The sequence below is a fragment of the Lactuca saligna genome, chromosome 4 (assembly GCF_052625555.1).
Source record: "Lactuca saligna cultivar CGN05327 chromosome 4, ASM5262555v1, whole genome shotgun sequence".
Lineage (NCBI taxonomy): Eukaryota > Viridiplantae > Streptophyta > Magnoliopsida > Asterales > Asteraceae > Lactuca > Lactuca saligna.
The window spans coordinates 144,843,935-144,865,802 of record NC_136420.1 but is presented as its reverse complement, the minus strand read 5'-3'; the positions used below and the strand labels follow the sequence as shown (position 1 = coordinate 144,865,802).

At 39.1% G+C, this 21,868-nt stretch overlaps 1 non-coding gene across 1 annotated transcript; it reads right to left on the bottom strand.

The window, feature by feature from the left end:
- Positions 1 to 7,965: 7,965 nt before the first annotated feature.
- Positions 7,966 to 8,074, bottom strand: LOC145044650 (small nucleolar RNA R71). The gene has a single exon (XR_013681597.1). It is a non-coding gene; the product is annotated as a small nucleolar RNA R71 (small nucleolar RNA).
- Between the last annotated feature and the right edge of the window lie 13,794 nt (positions 8,075 to 21,868).

Genomic DNA, 21,868 nt, shown 5'->3' with positions numbered 1-21,868 from the left:
ATATAGCAGCGGGAGACTCCCAATTCAATTCTACACTACTTACTAGCTGGGTTATCCTCACTATATCGATAGGGTATAAGGCACCAAGGCCGACCCTTTATGGATTGTTTTCGAATTATTATGATGATATGCCTACTGATTTACATCTTGGTAGTTAGGATGCTATGTCAGTGACCTATTACGTCGGAGTGGTCCAGATAGGCTCTACGCCCTCAGGAGGGGTCCAGTCATGCTGAAGTCTCATTTTACATGTTGTTTGTTATTCTTTGTTGTGAGGTATATGTTGGTATTTTGGGTGTAACTCATTAAGTATTTGAGCTTACATTTATCGATTTTGTTTTAGGTACTTCAAGTGACCATGGAAAGGCGAAGGAGTGATGCACACATCATCATATTTTTATGATTTTGGACTCTGGGAACTCTGTTATGAACTCATTTCAAACTGTTTGTGAACTATGTTGATGTTTGGATAGTTTTGATTACTCATATTGGTTTTGAAATAGTTTAAAAATTTTTATAAAATTTTGGGTTGTTACAAAATGACATTTCTCAAAATTTTAAACCAAATTTGTTTCAATGCATCTTTTCAAAATTATGGTGAGATTGGTCAAACATTCTTGAAAAGAATTGCCATATACCGTAAAGTCATCCATAAAACTTCAATTTTATTCTCGACATATTCCGAAAAAATACTAACCATACAACGTTGGAAAGTGGCCGAGGCGTTACACAATCCTAATGGCATTCACCGGGATTTTGTGAAAACCGGAATACCCGTCTAGACAACAATAATGTGATTTCACGGCCCAACATTTGTAACATTTGTTCGACGAAAGGTAACGGGAAATAATCTTTTCTTGTGCTTGGATTGAGTTTGCAGTAGTCAATACACACTCTCCACCCGTTTTGCACGCGGATGGGGACCATCATACCTTTATTGTTCTCATCCACCGTGATTTTTGTCTTTTTTGGTACCACTTGCACCGGGCTCACCCATTTTCTTTACGACTTCCACCATAGGCAAGTTCAATCTTCTTTATGCATCTCGACTCGGCTTGTATTCATCCTCCATCAAGATCTTTTGCATACAAGTGGAGGGGCTCAATCCCTTGATATCAGTAATCATCCAAACAATTGCTTCTTTATGGTCCTTCAACACCTTGTGGAGTTGCTCTCTTAAAATTCGTTTAAGTGAGTTGAGATGATAACTGGAAGAGTTTCATTCTTTCCCAAGTAAGGATACTTCAAGTGTTGAGGTAGGACCTTTAGTTCCAATTATGGGGGTTGAACAAGGGATGGTGGCAACTTTGTATGGGTTTGGAGAAACTCGATTTGCTTGACATCAAATCATGTAGATTTCTTCACCTCCAATCTATTCACCAACTTCTCAACTTCTGGTTCTAAAGAATAAAGCTTTAATTTTTCGGCTGGCTTCCCACAGTTAAACCCCTTGCTTAGGATCATCTCCAACATATCACCATTGGATAAGGGATGTTTTCTCAACTATAACTACGTGAATTTCAGTAAAGGAAACAATCAAACCAATTAAATTATTATGGGAATAATATGGGATCTTTAGTTCTTGTTTTACGAATATAGAGTTACATAAAGTTAATAGATAAACTGTTTCTGATTTAGTTTATCTCTGTTTAATTTAGATTATATTGCCAGATCATTTCATTGTATTAAACTGTTTGTATTGTATTATGTTTCTAAACGATTAGTATGTTTGATAACGTTCAAGAACACCGTGAATAGTACAATACTAGCTTGTGAGGTTCGTCATCATAATTAGTAAATCCTCCCTAGAAGTGTAACTAGAGTCTCCTGGAGGGAGAGTGTGGAATTTGTGGATAGATTTATTCGGGACTAACAATCTTACACCTTAATTGCTAGCTACAGTTAGGCTGGCACGCCTGGGGTGACAAATTCTGGATATCGTTTCGGCATCTGACAAACAACAAGGAGGTCTCGTTGTTGCATCAGCATTGTTACCCGACTCAGAATACGTATTGATATAAGTTTATTCACGGATTAAATTTCATATATACTTTCTATCTATTGTTCTTATAACTAGTACGGGATGGTAGTCCCATGGTTTTGTATCTTATATCTAGTACAGGATAATAATCCTATGGTTTTAAATCTATATCTAGTACGAGATGATAATCCCATGGTTTTCAATCTATATCTAGTACGGGATGATAATCGCATGGTTTTGAATCTATATCTAGTACGGGATGATAGTCCTATGGTTTTAAATCTATATCTATCTATAGTTTTGGTGTATATTAAAGTATCTTATAACTGGTAGGGTATAGTAATCCCATGATTTTTCAGCAAATCATTTCATAAGTAAAACTATACAATGTGGTCTTTAGCTAAAACCTTGCTTTTAGGAAAATATAGGATTTTCCTGGGATAACAATTATACATAACCAAAATCGTGTAAGTAAACAGTTAACTAAACACTACTTTTAATAAAATATGGGATTTTCTTGGATTCGTAACTTTTTTGGAAAACTAAAGGAAAGTTAAACATTTTCAGAAAACAAACATCTTATGAACTCACCAGCTTTATGCTGATTTTCAAACTGCTTGTATTCTCAGGTCCGCGTTAGACAGGTACCCATCGATCCTTTTGGCGAAGATGGAGTACGTAGAATACACTTATTGCTTTTGCTCATATATATACATATGTATCACACTTGTACTACTTTACTTTTGAACAAATGTAAATTTTCATATGTAATGTAATGGTTGTTTACTTTGCTTACTATGTGCATTGGATTTGATACGCAACGTGGAGTTCGCCCCGGAAATGTTTTTGCCTTCGGTTTTCGGGATGTGACAGATTGGTATCAGAGCCCTTGTTTATAGTGAACTAAGTATACCAGACCTTACATGGTATAAGACTATAAACACTAAGGGGCCTAAGTGCTCTGAGCTAAAAGTATACCTCAAATATAAGTAGTTTCAAAAGTATACAAGTATATCTAACCGTTGAAATCCGTAACTACAAGTAGAACAAAACATAAGTAAATGAGTGTTGTACGCTGCGGTTAAACCTGGGCAGTTATGTAGTCGTGTCTAGGATCAATATAGCCTGGCCAACTATATTCATTCAAGACATGGGCAACATGTTCTTGGGAGTGACGGTGGTGTGCGGCATGCCTAAAACTTACCCAATACCCAAACAATGAGCCGTCGTTGCAGCAAATCATGAAATACTATGGGAGTATTTCTCGGACCAATTCTTTGTAGAAATCCTCATTCACACATTGTTCCTTGATCATTCCTTTAGCGATAATTTAACTACTTTGATAACTCTTTCCTGTTTTATCGCTTAATAGAATTCTATATCTATCATACTGAGATATCCCCTGTTCCATATCTCATGATTCAATCTAGAGGACCTATGATCCTCTCTTTCCCTGATATTTTTAGATCAAGATGCCTCCATGAAAGAGACCCAGCTCAAAGAACAACAACAATCCTCCTCCACCACCACCTCCTCCTCAATTTGATCTTGTATCGCTTCAGGCAGTTTTTACTGCCGCAATGACAGCAGCCATGTCGCAAATGAACCCCGATAGTTCAGGAGGTGGTCCCCAGCCTCAAAACCAGGAAGGTAGCTAGGGACACCGAAAGGAGTGTTCCTATAAAGATTTTATGAACGCGGAACCCACATACTTCGATGGCACTAGAGGTGTCATTTCCCTAACTCGATAGTTCGAGAAAATCGAATCTATTTTCGAAATTTGTGCTTGCTTTGCGTCGGATAAAGTGAAGTTTGTCGCATGTACCTTCATCGATAAAGCCTTAACATGGTGGAATGACAGGGTTAAATCCTTAACTTTACCTGTAGCTAATGCTATGGGTTGGGAGGCCATGAAGAATCTTCTCCTTACTGAGTACTGCCCACGGGGCGAGATGCAAAAGTTAGAACATGAACTATGGAATCTAAAGATGCATGGTTCCGACATAGCCGCTTACACTTCAAGGTTCGACGACTTGGTGCTACTCTGCTAGGGAATGGTTACCCCAGAGAGTAAGAAGATAAAGAGATTCATCTGGGGTTTGACCCAGCCAACAAAAGGAAACATCTTAGCTGCGAGGCCGGATACTTACAACAGCGCCAAAAGTCTTGCGGAAATTCTGATCGACCACGAAGATAACCCTGATGAGGAGACCACCGCTCCTGGGCTAACTAAGGGTAGTGTTGGAAGTAAAAAGAAATTCTGGAACAAACAGAAGGCCCAAAGTACATAGGGATCTTCTAAGAAATAACAAACAATAACAGTCCACGCTGCTACTCTCCCTGCAGCTGTTTCTGCCATCAGATCCATAGCTCAGACTCTTACCATTGGATATACCGGTACCCTTTCTTGGTGCGACAAATGCAGCTACCATCATTGTACTCCTGGACCATGCTGCGAAAGACTCTGCAACAACTGTGGTAAGAAGGGCCACTTTGCTCGAAGCTCCAGAAAGCCAGCCCAATCAACCAACCAATCATCCATAGTAGATGTTAGTCGGGCCTGATACGGTGGCGGCGAAGTAGGGCATTTCAAGAGAAATTGCCCCAAAGCAGCGACAACTGGCAATACTGTAAGAGTCCTAGCTATAGGACAAGGTGAGGCAGTCGCCGATCCCACCATTGCCACAGGTATATATATTATTCCTCGACAACCATTATACTTACAAACTTTTTCGATTATATTGTTGGAAGAGAATCTGTTATCCATTCAATCAAAACATCACCTTAACCGTAGTCCTCCATTAGTAACCGAAATGTCTACCACTGAGATGTCTAACAATGAGAAAGAGGATGTTAGCGATATATTCATGGGTTGAACCCTTATCCTCGTCGATCATCCTTTTCCCATTGATCGTATGTTGTTTTTGCAATTAAGAACTTGAAATGTTCATTGGCATAGATTGATTGAGTCTCAATCGTGCTGATATCGTTGTTCCAAAAAATCTATCCATCTCAACCTTCCCCCGGTCAAACTCTTATCATTTGACACGATAAACTTAGTTTCAGCTGTTGTATCATTTCGTACGTCAAAAGCTCGAAGGGCTTCCCCGAAAAGAGTGCTATGCATTCCTAACCCATGTAATTCACGAGAAAAAGGAAGTTAGAGACCTCGTGAACATCCCCGAAATCTGTGACTTTCTTGATGTATTTCCTGTATAGCTCCAGGAATTCTTTCCGAACATCAGGTTGAAGTTTCACATCGATTAAATTCCTGGAGTAGACCCTATAGCCAAATCTCCGTATCGATAGACTTCAGCAGAAATACAGGAGTTATCCAATCAGCTTGATGGGTTGACCGTCAAAACTGATATCCTTTTTCCTCGAATAGATGACCATTTTGATCCACCTCAGAGAACCAACCACTTCTTAAAGATAAACCTTAGGTCAAGGTACCATCAACTACGAGTCCATGAGAATGATGTTTCCTAAACAGTATGCAGGACTCAATATGGTCACCATAAGTTCGTAGTGATGCCCATCGGTCAAACCATTTTCCTTGGTCATCTAGTAGACAATGAAGACCTATGTGTGGAATCCTCCTAAGATCAAAGCAATAGAGAATTAGTCGGCACCGAAGATACCCACTGATATGTGCATAATTAGTTAATTATTTAGCATATATTCTTAATCATTTTTGATTAATTATGTGAATAATGTGGACAAAAGGTACTTAAAATGTTTTGAATTTTGTTTTCAGTCCATAAGATATTCTTGGAAGTAAAAGGGAGCAAGGGGAAGCAATTGAAGACCAAAGAGTGAAAATAAGAGACAAAAGACCACTTACTCGGCGAGTAGATGACTCTACTCGGCAAGTACACGAGGATGTTCCAGAAGATAGCTACGATACCTGATTCAAGACGGATAACTATGCACCTACTCGGCGAGTTGGTCCTGCTACTCGCCGAGTACACCCTGTTTTGAGATATCTATAAAAACCGAATCTTTATCCAAAAGGACAACATTCCTGGCGATTTTTGAAGGTCAAGCTGCGACTAAGAGCCCTAGATGACGCTAAGGAACCCTAAGCTTCAATCTTTTGAAGAATTCAAGCAATTAGGTTAATCCTACCACTTAGATTTAGGAATTGAATATGTTTGATCTAGTAAACCTTGTTTTTATGTTTGTTTCTACTGCAACTATGAACTAAACTCGTTTTTGTTTCTGTTTGGGGAATACCAAGGAACTCCTATGGTTTAATTAGTATTTTTTGTTTGATTGTTTATTGGTGATTTATTAAATTAAGTTTGTTTAAGAACCTTATGCATTAATCACTACTATTTTCTATTAATTGGAAGACAATTAGGCTGCATGAACATCTCTTAGTTGTTAACCTCATATGTCTATGTGAACACTAAACCATATGCTTAGAAGTAATGATTATGAAACTAAGATTAATAAGACAATAGGAAGATTAATGTGTGAGCTTGTTTGAGAAACCATCAAACAAGAGGTTAATTGAATTAATAACTTAATTGACCATTACAAATCTTATTTAATCCAAACCATTAATCTAGGGAACTAGTTAGTTTAAACAATTGATCACCGCTTAAATTAGTTAATTGTATAAGGGTTAGGAGTAATGAACATGAACCTAACCATTATAATTGGTAACCAATAGCAATTAATCTATTATAAATACAAATAACCATAGGAGTGAATTGGTTGAACCTAAATAGAAACATCTTTATCAAATTTGGTGAATAGTTGTTGCTTTAGTTATTTAGTTAATTTAGTGTGCCTAAGTCTCTAGTCTTGCAAAACTAGAGAAACCCCTTTTACTTTTATTAGTTGTTTTAGTTAAAATTAGTTATTAGTTTAATTTTCCATTCCCTGAGTTCGACACCTTACTTACTAATTTATACCACTAAAAGACAGGTTCACTACCTTTGTGTGTTAAATTTATTAACTAAAAGTAGGGATAAAACAAGTGTATTTCACACACATCAAGTTTTTGGCGCCGTTGTCGGGGAACGGTTCTAAATAATTAATCTAATTCCTAATTTTTTCGATCCTTTGTGTGAGTTTACTTGCATAGAGTTCATTTATTGCAATTTAGTAATTAGTAATTAGGTTTTAGCATCTGTTTTCATTTAGTATTAAATTTAGAATTTTTTCAAAATATCACTGATACTCGCCGAGTGCAATCGCACCTAGTCGGCAAGTAGAAGTTTATTTAGTAGTAAATTTTAATTATTTTTAGTACATTTTTTTTGTTCTTTTTACGCTTTTATTCTATTTATTTCAGGACTTTCATGACCAGAGGATCAAACACACCACTGGTACCCCCGTTTGAAGATCCAGAATCCGCATTGAAAAGGAACAAAGGAAAGGATGTGGAGAGTTCAATTACACCAAAGAAGTCACCTTTGTCCAACTTGAAGACCATTTTTGGGAAAAAGAAGAGCAGTAAATCAGGAGCATCTAGCGCCTCTTTCATAATCGAGGAACCAATTCAAGAAGATATCGGGTACGAGACCGAGGAAGAAGAGGAGGCAACGTACGAGCACGAAACCGAGTCCGAGGAAGAGTTAGCTTTCACAATGGCTAACATTGATGAAATTCCCATGGGAGAATGGAAGAAGAGGATGCGCGACGACAATGGCCCGGGACTTGTGCAACCCACAATTCCCGCAACTGCTACCTTCGAGCTAAAGGGTCATATACTAGCTTCACTCAAAGAAATACCTTTTTATGGGAAAGATCATGAAGATGCCTACAAGCATTTGGATGAAGTCAATGATGTATTTGATTACTTCAATATTCCAAATGTAACCCGCGAGACTCAATTACTTCGTATGCTTCCGGTAACATTCAAGGGTGCTGCTAAAGACTGGCTCAAGTCACTTCCCCCCGGATCAGTCACTACTTGGGCCAAGATGAAGGAAGAATTCCTTGATCACTTTTTCCCACCTTCTAAGATAGCCAAGCTGAAGAAGGCCATTGCAAACTTTGAACAACAAGCTGGAGAGAGTCGCTATATGAAGCATGGGAGAGGTACAAGAGTCTGCTAAGAAATTTCCCACACCATGATCTAAACAGCCAGCAAGAAGTCTCCATCTTCTATGATGGAGTCAATGTCACAACCAGGCAGTTGCTAGACTCGCAAGGCCCACTTACAAAGAAGCTGCCCCCGGTGATTAAAGAATTGATTGAAGAATTCTCTAAACACTCTAGAGAATACCATAACCCTAGACATGATGTCACTAGGGGAGCAGCTTATGCTGCTACTGAAGACTTATCCGCGGTCATGGCTATGCTAAAAACCATGGATAGGAGAATGGATAAAATGGATCAAACGATCCATGCTATTCGGGTGGGTTGTGAAAACTGCAATGGGCCTCACCTTACTAGAGACTGCGATTTGGATGAGAATGGCAACAAGAAGGCGCAAGCGTGTTACTCGAGTGGAGACCGATATGATGAAGAATGAGGCAAACAAAAGAAAGAGTGGCTTCCTTACGAAGAGTACAAGATATGCTCACTAAATTTGTAGTTGCTTCAGAAAAAAGGCATAGTGATCATGATGATGCTATCCAAGAAACAAGAACCATGATCAGGAACCAGCAAGCATCTATCCACAATATAGAAACACAGCTTGGGTAACTTGCTCAATAACTTAACCAAAGGTCACCGGGTGAACTTCCTAGCAAAACCGAAAATAACCCACGAGGCGCGCATATAAACATTGTCACAACAAGAAGTGGGAAGATAATCACTCCCCTAGCACCCATTCGAACTGAAGCACCCAAGGACTCACAGAAGGAAGAAGCGGAAAAACCAGCAGAAAACCAAAAGTTACAATCTGAGAGTCCTACTCGCCGAGTAGGGATGATGGACTCGGCGAGTACACCATCAAAAACATGTGAATAATTTCCTAAAAAGCCTAACCAGCCTCCAATGCCATACCCAGCCCAAGCCAAGAAAGAGAAGCAGGAAGAGGAATATTAGAAGTTTCTAGACCACATTAAGACTCTTCAAATCAACATACCGTTCATTGAAGCCGTCATGCAAATGCCCAAGTATGCAAAGTTCCTTAAGGAACTCCTCACCAATAGAAGAAAGATGGAAGAAGTGCAGAAGGTAGTGCTTAATGAGAACTACTCCGCTGCAATGCTAAATAAGCTACCAAAGAAGAAGGGTAATCCGGGGAGCGTGACTTTACCTTGCCAATTTGGAAACTTGGCTGCAATTCATGCCATAGCTGATTCTGGAGCAAGTGTGAATCTTATGCCATACTCATTCTTTAAGAAGCTAGACCTCCCAGAGCCAAGGCCAATTCGCATGCCAATACATTTGGCAAACAAGACAGTCACCTTCCCAAGAGGCATATGCGAAGATTTGCTAGTGAAAGTGGATAAATTTGTCTTTCCTGCTGATTTCATCATTTTAGACATGGAGGCGGATCCACAAGTACCAAGCATCCTTGGAAGGCCCTTCCTCAACACAACCAGCGCTATAGTAGACATGAGAGACTCAAAGCTCACCTTGCGGGTCGGGGACGATTCAGTAACATTTGGGGTGGACCAAGCTATGAAGTATTCTAGGAGCAGTGACGACACGACGTTCTCAATCGACATGCTTGATGAACTATTGGAGGAAGATAGACCTGAAGATTCCAGCAAGTTTGTAGCTTTAGATGAAGCATTTGATCCAGAAAAGGATTTACTAGAAATGGAAAGACTGTTGGAAGACGCGGAGTATGAAGAACTAATGAAGCAATCTGAAAGCGTTACTCGCCGAGTAGGGCCGATCTACTCGCCGAGTATATCTGAAGAAAAGTCAGGATTCGTGAATGCAGCCACCAACTCGCCGAGTACGTCACCTGTACTCGGCGAGTCCATCACTCAGAACCAACGAACAAAGCTAAAAACGTTACCAGACCATTTGGAGTATGCTTTTCTGGAAGAAGGCAATCAAAAGCCAGTAATCATAACCTCGGATCTGTCCAAGTCGGAAAAGGAGGAGCTAGTGCAAGTGTTGAAGAAATGGAAACGGGCCATAGCATGGAGCATAACCAACATCAAAGGAATAAGCCCATCCTATTGCTCTCACAAGATCAATCTAGAAGAAGGAGCAAAGCCGGTGGTACAACACCAAAGAAGGTTGAACCCGAACATGCAAGAAGTAGTCAAGAAGGAAGTGGTCAAACTCTTAGATGCATGAATCATTTACTCCATTTCCGATAGCCCATGGGTGAGTCCGGTCCAAGTGGTGCCCAAGAAAGGAGGGATGAAGGTCATAACCAACGAAAAGAACGAGTTAATCTCGACACAAACGGTAACCGGTTGGAGAGTGTGCATCGATTATCGAAAGCTAAACGATGCCACTCGTAAAGACTATTTTCCCCTACCTTTTATTGATCAAATGTTAGAAAGACTATCGGGCCATAGATATTATTGCTTTCTAGATGGATTTTCGGGTTATTTTCAAATACCCATAGACCTGATGGACCAAGAAAAGACCACATTCACATGCCCAAGTGGGACTTTTGCCTATAGACGCATGCCTTTTGGGCTATGCAATGCACCTGCGACTTTTCAAAGGTGTATGACAGCTATATTCCACGATATGGTGGAAAAATTCATGGAAGTTTTTATGGATGACTTTTCCGTTTTCGGATCTTCTTTCCATGACTGTCTCACAAATCTTGACTCAATGCTTGCTAGGTGTGAGAAAACCGACTTGGTCCTCAATTGGGAAAAATGTCACTTCATGGTCAAGGAGGGTATAGTTTTGGGCCACAAAGTTTCAAAAAACGGAATTGAGGTGGATCGGGCAAAGATTGACACCATTGCCAAATTACCCCCACCAACTAATGTGAAGGGCATTAGGAATTTTCTAGGACACGCAAGTTTTTACCGACATTTCATAAAATATTTTTCCAAAATAACTAGGCGTCTAACACAATTATTACTTAAAGATGCACCATTTAATTTTACTAAAGAGTGTATAGAGGCATTCGAATTTTTAAAGGAAAAATTAACTAATGCCCCGATCATTATTGCACCAAATTGGAACTTACCCTTTGAGATCATGTGTGATGCTAGTGACTATGCATTAGGAGCTGTCCTTGGTCAAAGGGTTGATAAGAACTTTCAACCCATATATTATGCTAGCAAAACCTTAAACCCAGCCCAAGAGAATTACACCACCACTGAAAAAGAATTGTTAGCTGTGGTGTATGCTTTTGACAAATTTCGCCCTTACTTGGTTTTATCTAAAACTACTGTTTTTACTGACCACTCGGCTATCAAGTATTTGTTTTCCAAACAGGATGCTAAGCCAAGACTGATACGATGGGTGCTACTTCTTCAAGAATTCGACATAGAAATACGAGACAAGAAGGGAATGGAGAACGTAGCGGCTGATCACTTGTCCAGGCTAGAGAACCCGCAATTGCAAGAAGACAAAGATGGAGACGACTTTCCGGATTAATACATCATGGTGTCAGTGGGAGAAGAGCCATGGTTCGCAAACATAGCTAACTATTTATCTACAAATTATATCCCGAAGGACTATAGCAGTCAACAAAAGAAGAAATTCTTTGCTGAAGTCAAATATTACTTTTGGGACGACCCATACCTCTTCCGAAGCTGTGCGGATGGTATCATACGAAGATGTGTGTTCGGGAAGGAAAGCCGGAGAATACTAGACCATTGCCATAGCGGGCCCATGGGAGGACATCATGGAGCACACTACACTGCAAAGAAGATCTTTGACATTGGGTTTTATTGGCCTACAATCTTTAAAGATGCAGCCCAATTTGTCAAAGAATGTGATGCTTGTCAAAGAGTGGGAAACATTTCATCTCGAAATGAAATGCCACAACATAGTATCCAAGTGTGCGAGGTGTTTGATGTGTGGGGCATTGATTTCATGGGACCTTTTCCCATGTCCAAAGGGAACAAGTACATACTGGTAGCGGTCGATTATGTATCCAAATGGGCTGAGGCACAAGCGTTACCAACAAATGACGGACGGGTAGTGGTGCGATTCTTGAAGAAGCTATTTTCATGCTTTGGCATTCCGAAGGCCTTAATCAGTGACCGAGGCACACATTTTGCCAATAATCAATTGGAAAAGGTGCTAAAGAAATATGGGGTTACCCATAAGTTCTCCACATCATATCATCCACAAACTAGTGGACAAACCAAAGTGACCAATCGAGCTTTGAAGCGAATTTTAGAAAAGTCGGTGGGAAGCAACCGCAAGGAATGGTCGGACAAGCTAGATGATGCATTATGGGCCTTTCGTACAGCTTTCAAAACACCTATTGGTACTAGACCATATAGGTTAGTTTATGGAAAGCAATGCCATTTACCGGTCGAGATCGAGCATAGGGCGTATTGGGCTTTAAAGAGGTGCAACTTCGACATGGAAGAACTAAAGAGCAACCGTTTGATGCAAATGAATGCCCTTGAAGAGCTAAGGAATGATGCATACTCTAGTTCTTGGCTTTATAAAGAAAAGACCAAGAAATGGCATGATAAAAGGATCAAGCATAAAGAAATCCATGAAGGCCAAAAAGTGTTGCTTTTCAATTCCCGATTAAAACTTTTCTCGGGCAAACTCAAATCAAGGTGGGATGGTCCTTTTTTGGTCAAGACGGTGTTTCCACATGGGGCTATAGAGTTGTTATCAAGAGACGGCACGCCTGTCAAAGTCAATGGTCATAGAGTAAAAAAATATGAAGAAGGAGTCCCCCGGAATGAAGGATTGGTAGAGTTGCTGCTGGGCGGGATTGCAACTACGTAGAAGGGGAGGAGTCCAGCTAATGACTCCATAAAAAGAAGCTCTTCTCGGGAGGCAACCCGAGTCTCAAGTTTGCATTTTCTTTCCTTTTCTTTATTTTCAAATTTTTTTCATTCTTCTTCATCTACTTTCATGCCAATAACTGCTTGAGGACAAGCCATGCTTGGAGTGTGGGGTGGATGGTGTAAAAACATGAATTAATACACTAATTTTTCTAAATTCACAAAATTTTTCAATCTGTGACATATACTCGCCGAGTAGAGTCGTGTACTCGGCAAGTAGATGCCCCGTTCAGTCAGATGTCATTCAAAAGCGCTTCTACAAGGCGAGTAGACCCATTCTACTCGGCGAGTAGCCACTTTAAAACAAGTGAAATATAATTTGTAAAAAAAAAGTTTTTTTCACCATTCTATTCCATTACTCGCCGTGCACTTTTCTCTCAGCCATCTTTCAAGTTGTTTTCAAGATTTTTTTCAATTTTCCACTTAGTTCTCCTCATTCAAGCAAAAAGGTAACATCTTTACCCTTTAATTTCATGAAAGGTTTGATTTTTATCACAGATCTGTCCAGATTTGAAGTAATTTCGGATTTGGGGTGTTTTCCTCAAACACTAGGGTTTTGATTTAGTCATGAATTAGATAATGTTAGGAGTATTTTCTTCAAGATCTATGGTTAGATAAGTAATTACAACAAAACCCTATGAAAAATTTGGACTTTTGCACAGATTACACAGATCTGGTACTCGATTTGTCATGGTGTTCATACTACTCGCCGAGTAGAGTCGTGTACTCGGCGAGTAGGTCACAGTCAGACCAATATTTTTTTGTTTTAACTACTGGGTGTTGTTTGTTTTTGTGTTCATGATATGTGTATACAGGTAGCATGGCGAGAAGGGGTCAATCTTTGTGAGGGGGAAGCCATGGTGATATGCCATGGCTATCTTTTCAACAAATTACATCCAAATCGTCAAAAACAAGAGCTCTAAACAGACTGGAGGCACTTAGGCAGAAGGAAATTCACCTTCCAAATGCTGTGGATTGGGGATGGATGGGGAATGTTGGTTTGGAAGAAGAACTCACCCCGTACTTGGTAAAGGATTGCAATTTGGGATATGCCAACATCACTTGTGATGGTTGGTTGCAGTTATTTAAAATCCAAGAGCCGGTTTACGCTGAGTTGTGCTGGGAATTCTTTGCTACCATCTCATTTCGAGGTGGTAGCGAGTTCTACAATCCTAACACAATCTCTTTCTCTTTGGGCGGGGAGCTGCGACAATGCAGCATGGTGGAGTTCTCATGGAGGTTCGGTGTTTATGACCAAGACATGGTGATGAAGGACTATTTTGAAGCCTTCTTGGAAAATTTTTACAAAGAACTTCTTGAGGAGGTGGTGGCGTCTACATGGTGGAACACAATTGCCAACCGAGTCTACATTCCCTCCACCGCGCAAGAAGGTCACATTCAGTCTCCGATCCACCGACTCATTCACCGGTTTGTGGCTAGTACGATAAACATGCGGAAGGATGAAGACAAAGTCCGCACCCTTGACATCTTCTACTTGTGGAGCATCATCACTCCAGACGTTTTTTGCAACCTTCCTTACTACATTGCCAAATTTCTTGCTGAGGGGGCGGTCAAAGAGAAGATCAATTCAAAGATAAATGGAGGCATGTTTATTACCCGACTTGCCAAGTCATTTGGGATCTTGGATTTGCCACAAGCTCAAGCACTAACGGTTATCCACCCTCCACCATTTAACACTGCACTTTATAGGAGGGCACGGATAGTTGAAAAGTTTGGTGATTCCTTCACTATTACAAATGAAGATGAGTCGGCGGTCCCCGAGGAGCCGGGAAGGCGGGTCCGACAAAGGAGCGAACGGGTGCGGGAAGATCCACCGGTTATTCCGGTGGTGGATAATGATGGTTGGAACCAAGTAGAGTACCGATACTACTTGGATGATATTGGGCGAGGGGTGAACTACACTAATCAATCTTTCGTGTACCTCTTTCAACAAATGCACATTGCCCCGAGACCTGGAGCCGGCTACCCCTATATCATGAATTGGGATGAGAGGATGCAAAGAAGAGATGGAGAAGGAGGAAGTGGAGCAGGAGGAGCTGGAATGGATGATGAAGATTGAAGAATTTGTTTTGTTTTTTTTATGCTTATGATGTTTTGTTCTAAAACAATTGTTAAACACTTTAGATTTTGTTTATGGTGGTTGGATTATTAGTGTCACTGTTAGTTGTTTTTTTTTTTTTTTTTTCAGGGATTGAAGATAGGGAAGCATACTAACTAGTGAGGGTCAAGAAAGGAATGACAGACTTTTAAGCAATTATGGAGTCTTGTCCTTAGGATTGAGTCCGTGAGAGTCGAGGGTCATATGGAGTGTTGCTGCTGAGGGAATTTGAGTGAGGGTCAATTTACACTTCCGATTTCAACACCAAAGTCGAGAGAAGTAGCGACTAAAACAAATCTGGAAAAACACTCACTACTCGCCGAGTGCACAAACTCTACTCGGCGACTACATGCGATATTACACGATCTTGTTTTGCATCAGGGCCTACTCGCCGAGTCCACGAGCCTACTCGCCGAGTAGCCTGCTACTTTTGGAATTTCAGAATTGCTTTGACCAATTTCACTACAACATTCATACACTCTTTGTGCGGGATTACTACTGGAGACTTTCTAATGAACTTGTTCCGTGGAATTTTCAAGCTGTCAACCACACGAGATGCATGACACCCGTGCCATGGATGAGCTGTTCCCATGGCTAAAGTCAATTGAAGAAGGAGCTGAAGAGGAGAGTGTTAACCTATCAACTGCTACCCCAGGGGAGTTTGTTCCAATTCTATCTATATTTGCATTTTTATTTTGCATAATATGCAATGAGGGCATTGCATAAAATAAGTGTGGGGTAGGGGGCTAGTCACATATTAGAAAATTTAGAATCTTAATTTAGGCTAACTTTAAAAAATTGTTGCATACCAAAAATATGATTTAGGGATTTAATTTAGGAAATTTTGGTAAAAGAAAATTAGGATTCCACGTTAGAATTATATTTGATGATTGCATGAAAACTCAAATGTTTAGTTAAGCCTATATACGTTCTAGTGCATTTGTGGCTTCCTTATTTCAGTGAAATCATGAGACAAAAACACGACCTTGCTCAGCCTGAGGGATGCAATATGTTTAGCAGCCTAAACCTGAAATGTATCCAGAGAAATTGTTATCAATAGCCAATAAAGGTTGACATTGAGCGCCCCTGGTTAAGCATGTAGGGATTTGAGTAAAAAAAGTGAGGAATACATGTAAAAAAAAGAGACAATTACTAGAAAAGTTGTAAGCATTTTGGAGAAAATAAAGTGAAGATCTAAAGATCAAAATTCCAAGAAATCCAAAAAGTTGAAGATACCAAAAATCAATCAATACAAAGTGGTGAATTCAAAGAGATCAAAGATCAAATTATCAAGGAAGTGAAGAATTCAAAAAGCTCCATAGTGGTATCGAAAAGTTGTAATTCTAGAATATGTATGCTCGGGTTGCTCAATTAAAAATATCTTGAGGGTAAAGAGGTTTTCTGAGGATGGATTCGGAGGGTTGCATAAAATGAGCATAGTTCGGGGTGAGTGGGCGAATGTTTATGAGGATTGTGAGTATTTGAAGTATGGGGGGTTTTTAGGAAAATTTTAGACACAAATGCATGCGTTGCGGTCTTGGCATAATGGTTGGGTTAGATTGGAGTTATTATATGTGATTCTAATATGCTTAAAATTTAGTTTTGCTTGGGGGCAAGCAAAAGTCAAGTGTGGAGTATTTTGATATGTGCATCATTAGTTAATTATTTAGCATATATTCTTAATCATTTTTAATTAATTATGTCAATAATATGGACAAAAGGTACTTAAAATATTTTGAATTTTGTTTTCAGTCCAGAAGATATGCTTGGAAGTAAAAGGGAGCAAGGGGAAGCAATTGAAGACCAAAGAGTGAAAATAAGAGACAAAAGACCACCTACTCGGCGAGTAGACGACTCTACTCGGCAAGTACACGAGGATGTTCCAGAAGATAGCTACGATTCCTGATTCAAGACGGATAACTATGCACCTACTAGGCGAGTTGGTCCTGCTACTCGCCGAGTACACCCTGTTTTGAGATATCTATAAAAACCGAATCTTTATCCAAAGGGACAACATTCCTGGCGATTTTTGAAGGTCAAGCTGCGACTAAGAGCCTTAAAAGACGCTAAGGAACCCTAAGCTTAAATCTTTTGAAGAATTCAAGCAATTAGGTTAATCCTACCACTTAGATTTAGGAATTGAATATGTTTGATCTAGTAAACCTTGTTTTTATGTTTGTTTCTACTGCAACTATGAACTAAACTCGTTTTTGTTTCTGTTTGAGGAATACCAAGGAACTCCTATGGTTTAATTATTAGTTTTTGTTTGATTGTTTATTGGTGATTTATTAAATTAAGTTTGTTAAAGAACCTTATGCATTAATCACTACTATTTTCTATTAATTGGAAGACAATTAGGCTGCATGAACATCTCTTAGTTGTTAACCTCATATGTCTATGTGAACACTAAACCATATGCTTAGAAGTAATGATTATGAAACTAAGATTAATAAGACAATAGGAATATTAACGTGTGAGCTTGTTTGAGAAACCATCAAACAAGAGGTTAATTGAATTAATAACATAATTGACCATTACAAATCTTATTTAATCCAAACCATTAATCTAGGGAATTAATTAGTTTAAACACTTGATCACCGCTTATAATTGGTAACCAATAGCAATTAATCTATTATAAATACAAATAACCATAGGAGTGAATTGGTTGAACCTAAATAGAAACATCTTTATCAAATTTGGTGAATAGTTGTTGCTTTAGTTATTTAGTTAATTTAGTGTGCCTAAGTTTCTAGTCTTGCAAAACTAGAGAAACCCCTTTTACTTTTATTAGTTGTTTTAGTTAAAATTAGTTATTAGTTTAATTTTCCGTTCCCTGAGTTCGACACCTTACTTACTAATCTATACCACTAAAATACAGGCTCACTGCCTTTGTGTGTTAAATTTATTAATTAAAAGTAGGGATAAAACAAGTGCATTTCACACACATCACCCACAGAAACCCGTCAATTCTTGGGTCTCGCTGGCTACTATTGCAGGTTCAATCAGAATTTTTCCTGAATCGCCAAAACCCTAACTATTCTAACACAGAAAGATGTACCTTATTGTTGGAGGTCTTACTTTGGGAAGACATGGTACACCTTGTAAAGCGCGGAAAACTTAACCTGTGGTACATTAGACTCTTCGAGATCCTCGATATGATCAATTCCGTAACCTTCAAACTCCGACTATCTTCAGAACTTAGTAGCATCCATCCGATATTCCACGTCTTTATTCATAAGAAGTGCCTACCCGACGAAACCCTAGTAATCCCTTCAATGTGACCAAAACCAACGAAAGTCTGAACCTCATGGAGAAATCAATTGAAACCATAGATCGAGAGATTAAACATACGAAACAAAATCGTATCTCAATAACGAAGGTTCGCCGAAATGCCATACGAAGACACGAATTCACTAGGAGCGTAAAGATCCGATAAAAATTGAAGTATCCGTATCTCTTTTGAAATCCTTGAGTCGCATTTAAAGTTTGAATTTCGGGACAAAATTCCCTCTAATGGGGGGATAATGAACCCGAAGTTTGCTCCATCGCCGTAACCTGTTTCCGTCCATAAAGTTCGTCTTTTTCGAATTGTTTCCGTTTGTTATTAAATTAAGTCATTAAATTTGAGTCATTTATTATGACTTAATTGGTATCCAAACATGTTATAAACTCATGAAAACATCCCAAACTATTACTTAGAAATATTTTTAGTTTCGACCATATCGGGTAACGGCAACTTAATCGGGTGTGACCAAAAGCCACATCTAACGTCGGTATCGGGTAGAATTCCACCGTGTCCTGAACTTAGGACCTATTTAAAGCTCAAAAGACTTCATTTGTATCCTTTCCTCTCTCTCTCACTACTCTCTCTCTAACCTCTCTCCTCAAACTCAAGATTTAGGTCCAAAATGATCAAATTTAAGCTCCAAATCACCAAGGTAACTACCCTAGCTCCTAGTATAGCATCTTAGACCTTCAAATTCGTGGTCAAACTATGGAATAGGACCATTATCATGAGTTTACAGCCCTAGAACAGTCCTAGGCCCTGAACTCATGTAAATTGGGTTTTGGAGCCCAAAAACCCTTCCAATCGACCTTTGGAGCTTAGATATGGCTTAATGGCTTAATGGACCGAACTCAGAACACCTTGAACTTGAATTTTGGGGAGTAACCATGAGTTTACTACCCAAGAACATGCTTGGGCTGTAAACTCCATATCATGGAGAGTAAACTCATTTTTTAGTGTTAAATTGCCATTTAAACACACAAATAGCCTTGGAACAAATTCTAGAATCACCCACAATCGATTTAGGGACCATAAACTCAATGAAAAGCCCTCCCTTAGGAGTTCGCGGCCATAAACCCCCCAAGGATGGTTTCCTGGGCCGTAAACTCGTAAAACATGCTCAAATGATGCCGTAAATTCCATCCAAGGCTTGTATAATGTGTTTAAATCACATGTTATTGTCCTAGCACCACCAAAACACATAAGGATTGTGTGTGTGGGGGAGTTTACGGCCGTAAACTCCTAGTTTAGTGCCGTAAATTCCATTAAATGGTCCATTTGTAAGTTTAATCCACTCCTATTCCATAGATTTGATCCTAGCCAATTTTCCCAAGTGAAATAAGACCATTTAGCACCTTAAAACCCATCATCCATGAGTTCACAGCTGTGAACTCATGTGGACATGGTCTTAGGGCCGAAAACTCCATAAGGAGTTTAATCTTGAGGAGTAAACACAATATCCAAGCTATATATGTCCTTAGATGTCACCCGGGTCGCTCCAAACGCTTGATTTGAGGTGTTTTCGCATCGTAGAGTAAATAATCATATCTAATTAGTGAATTAAAGTAGAATCAGATACAAATGTGTATCATTTCACATTTCATAGGAACCACACACATTTTCAAACCTTGAACTGACGTTTAGCATACAAACCGACACATTCCGCGATTGGTGAGTTCATACCCCTACCCTTTTTCTGTGTTTTTCAATGTCTTTAGGGGCGGAATACCAACAAAACTACAAATATTTTCAAAAACCTAATACTAATGTATTTTTATAAATATCTAGCTAACCTTTAAATATCTTTACCCCTTATGTATTATGTTGAGCATAAGGGATGTTTTCTTAACTATAACTACGTGAATCTCAGTAAACTAAACAATCAAACCAATTAAATTATTATGGGAATAATTTGGGATCTTTAGTTCTTGTTTTACGAATACAGACTTACATAAAGTTAATAGATAAACTATGTCTGATTCAGTTTATCTCTGTTTAATTTAGATTATATTGTAAGATCATTTCATTGTATTAAACTGTTTGTATTGTATTATGTTTCTAAACGATTAGTATGTTTGATAACGTTCAAGAACACCGTGAATAGTATAATACTAACTTGTAAGGTTCATCATCATAATTAGTAAATCCTCCCCGGAAGTGTAACCAGAGTCTCCTGGAGGGAGAGTGTAACGACCCAATTTTCACGTCCAAAAATTTCGTTTTTAAAACATTACTTTAGAAAACGTTAATAATTATGAGCATTGTTTGATCATACCACATCACAACGTAAATCATGTCTAAAAGCTAAATCATACAACCAATCGAAATATCAGAGTATAAATCCTAGAGAAATCTTGTAAATGTGGAATCTAGTGTGTGTGTATGATGTGCCGCTACTGCGCCAGCTCCTTCCCCTTTGATGAAGAGGTACCTGAAACTAAAACTGTAAACTGTATGCACGAAACTTAGTGAGTTCCCCTATCGTACCACATACCATACAAACACATAACATACATACTGCCAGGCTATTCTGGGGTGCCTGTCTACTTGGTACGGCCATTCTGGGGTGCCGACTACCTGTGCGGCCATTCTAGGGTGCCGTCCTACCCGTGTCAAGCCATTCTGGGGTGCTGACTACCCATGTCAGGCTATTCTGGGGTGCTGACTACCCATCGGTCCTAACTGATGGGTTTTGAGCATTCTAACACTTCCTAAGTGTACATGCAACCCTAATAAACCTTGGATCTATGTTTGTCTAAGATACATGCAAATAATTATTTTTCCAAGGTTCATATTCTAACTAGCATGGCATAGGGAACATGAATCAAATAAAGCTAGTAGAAATACTTACCTTGTAGTAGTAGTTGATTGATTGGAGTTTTAGAGCCTAGCACCAATAGTGTGAATGCCTCAAATGGAAATCACAAATCACCACAAACTTGGAACTTTGAGAAAATAGTCACTACTACTCTTGAAATCGGCCCTCACCTCTACAAGTGTCAACTAGTTTGATTTCAAGAACCAAAGCCTCCTTTATATAGTGTGGTGGATTAGGGTTACATCCATGTAAACCCTAATACCCATGTCTCTTCACTTCCATGAGATCCATGGGTTAAAGCTCCATGGAGTATCCATGGACATTTCCATGCAAGCCTAGCCCATTCCAAATAAGCCTTAGCCCACACTATATAAATATAGAAGCCCATATTTAATTAGTAATATCTTTGATCTCTAAATTAATCCTAGATTAATTATAGATCAATACTAATTAAATAATATGATCTTATATTAATATATTAGAACTTATAATATATTAATAAATCATAACTTGTACTATTCTCAAAAGATTATCCATAAATTGTTCGGGTGAAGTGCAACCCAAATGGACCATGCCGGGTCGGGTCAAGTACATACCAAATATAGTTATGGACTTACACACTATATCCAACAGTTTCCCACTTGGATTAGTCTAATAACTATAGTTTCATGTATGACTTCAGGAACCAATCATCAATGGTAGCTCTTTAAACTCTGTTGAACTAGAATGCGCCATTTAGATAAGTGATCATATAATCCTCTGTTCTAGATATCAGCCGGACAAATACATG